A 2,904-nucleotide genomic window follows, 5' to 3' on the forward strand; every position below is an offset into this window, starting at 1 on the left:
TTCTTGTTGTATCCTGCAGCCTGTGCCTCACTTTCTAGTGCCAGCAACCTGCGCAGTTAGAAGGACCAAATGGACCAACCCCAAGGATACCTGCACCAGATGCTGCCAGTGTTCTCTGGCTCTTGAGCCTGGCTCCTGTGTGCTTTGGGTATCTTGCAGTAGACAATTTGACCTTCTCATCTCTATGGAAAATTGGCAGTGAATGTCAGCCAGTGGTGCAATCTGGTCTTTAGGCTTGCGGTTCAGAATATTTTGATATGTTGTTGTTAAATGGGTGGCTGTTGCATATGGGTTTTAGCCCAGTGTTAGTGGGGGGAAGGGGTGGTGTGGATGTGGTTGTATACTTTCAAAGTGCATGGGCCTGAACCGAATTATATGGTGGCTTGGGCTGGGTTCTGAATATGTGATTTCAGCACCTTGAATAAATCCAGCAGACAGATGGGCTTGCTACATCTGCCAGTGAAGCATTTGAAAATATTTGTTTTTATCTGTATACAGTAATTTTTTTAAAAGTTGAAATGGAAAAGTTTGACTTTCCTGTGTATATTCAAAGTATAAACTGTGTGGGGACTGTGCATCCAGACAGTCGTATTCAAAAGCAGCATTCAAACATCAAATATTATTGATATTTTGTAACAAACACTTCATTGTGGAGGAATATATTTGCCTGTTCAGTGTTGGCCTTCATTGAGGGCATGATGTTACCTCAAAGGTTTCCTCCTTTTGGAGGATCCAGCTTTGCATTTGCAGATCCAAGAGGCAGTCGTTTCTAGGCTCCAGCTGATTCCTATCTGCGGAAATGCCGATTTTAAAAAAAACACCTGCTTTGAATTTTTAATTTGTTTGAGAATACAGATGCTCAGTGTAGTAAAATGTTGCACCTTCCTCCATCTCCTTATACAAGGCTATACAGTGCACACAAAACTTGAATGGTTTGCATATTCTAATACAGGATGGAATCCATTTGAAAACCAGCATCTGTCTGGTTTGCGCCTTATTCTGTTTATTTATCCACTTTTAACATGTCTGACCATCTCAGTTTTTGAACTCTTCCAAAACATGGCTGCTTTTGGCATAACTTCCATTGGTCAGTATCAATTTAAAAACTTCAGTCAAACATTTAAACAAAAAGTATGTGATATGCTGAGCATTTCTTTATGATTCTATGACTTATAGAATGATACAGCGCAGAAGAGGCCCTTTGGCCCATCAAGTCTGCTCCAACACCTTAGAAACACCTGCATTCCCATCTAATCCAATCTGCCAGCACTTGGTCCATAGCCTGAATGTTACGATGTGCCAAGTGCTCATCCAGATACTTTTTGAAGGATGTGAGGCAACCTGCCTCCCAGACAGCGCATTCCAGACCATCACCACCCTCTGGATAAAAAAGTTTTTCCTTACATCCCCTTAACTCTAGGACAGCAGACCATATTCGGTGACCATTTGGTCCACTGTGAAAATGCTGGTTCTATGAAAGAGCTATTTGGTTAGTCCCACTCCTCTTTGCTCTTTCCTGGAATTCCTTCTCTAACAGTGCTGTTGGTGTACATACACCACATGAACTGCAGCAGTTCAAGAAGGCAGCTCATACCACCATCTCAAGGGCACTTAGGTATAGGCAATAAATATTGGTCAAGCCAATGAAGCCCATATCCCTTTAATGAATTAAAAAGTATTTTGTTGTTTTTTTTAAATCCCAATTCAATCAAATCAAGTCCAACAAGCTGAGACATTCCTGATCCAAGCTGACGGGACAAGGCCCTCACATCCTGTCTTGGGCTTGATCTACATGATCCAAGCTGATTGGAGTAGGCATAACTCCACTTCCAAGGCTTGATCTCATTTGCATTTCAACCAAATGGCTGAGATGCCACTTTTAAAAATTGCTTCAAATGAAGCTGAAATGTAACCTAATGACTTCAACCAAGCATAGCATGTCGATACTACACTTGATCTTAGCCAAAAGGCTGAGAAGCTGAGCAGAGGGATATTTGAGTGATGAACCAGCTGAGGAGCCTCAGAAGGAATCATAGAATGGTTATAAGCCATTTGGTTATTGGAACTGTTTGTTACTGTTTTGTTTCTTGTCACTGTAGTTTGTACCCACTGTTCCCTGTATTCCACCAGTGATAACTTTGCTCACAATCTGTTGTGGCACCTTTATCAGGAGGTACATGCATTTTGCAAGTGAATTGACTAAGGCACTTAAAAATGGGAGACATAATTCTGTTGCAGGGAGGAATTAGAAAAGGTTTGGGAGGAGGTGCAGACTGAGCAACTGTACCTAGTCTCAAATTCCAGATCAAACAATCCTGATGAAATTTGCTGAACTGGTAAAAGTCTGGTGGCATCATCTTGAAGCTATTATAATATCTGATCAAACCTCAGATGAATCCCCTTATGACTTAGTGACCTGAGCAACATTCAAACTCCTGGAAGCAATGCAGTAAAGTATGGTGTATCTGGAACCTCATTTCAACACAGATTTCTAAGGATTTGCTCGAAACTTGTCAGTTTTCAACCTGAAAAGGAGGTGAATTAGAGATTCTTTTTTAAGATGTGTGAGATGCTGAGCTGAGGGGGAGGGCTATTGCAAGATGAGCGATATCTGCAGGATGCAAACTAATAATGCTCAGGTTTGAACCTGCTGTCAGAAAACTTCTCTGCACTCCAGGATATCTGGAATCGTCTCTCGAAGAGTATGGATTTTTGTTTATAGTGTTTACTGGCTGACTATTAGGCTGAGCTTGATGCTATCTCCAGCTGATGTCCACACCTCTGCATCTCCCACTGGACGGTAATTAGCAGTGGGGATTTTGGGATGATTTTCCTTCCTGCTTTTACTTCCAGTGAAAGATGTTTCAGGAAATATATTTGGACCTGTACCTGATACCTTGCAAG

The 2,904-nt window shown here is 41.6% G+C and overlaps 1 non-coding gene across 1 annotated transcript; it reads right to left on the reverse strand.

The window, feature by feature from the left end:
• Positions 1-1,783: 1,783 nt before the first annotated feature.
• Positions 1,784-1,982, reverse strand: LOC145339759 (U2 spliceosomal RNA). Its single transcript, XR_013886064.1, has one exon. It is a non-coding gene; the product is annotated as a U2 spliceosomal RNA (small nuclear RNA).
• Positions 1,983-2,904: the final 922 nt, after the last annotated feature.

The sequence above is a fragment of the Carcharhinus amblyrhynchos genome, unplaced genomic scaffold, assembly GCF_965287045.1.
Source record: "Carcharhinus amblyrhynchos unplaced genomic scaffold, sCarAmb.v2.hapA scaffold_658, whole genome shotgun sequence".
Lineage (NCBI taxonomy): Eukaryota > Metazoa > Chordata > Chondrichthyes > Carcharhiniformes > Carcharhinidae > Carcharhinus > Carcharhinus amblyrhynchos.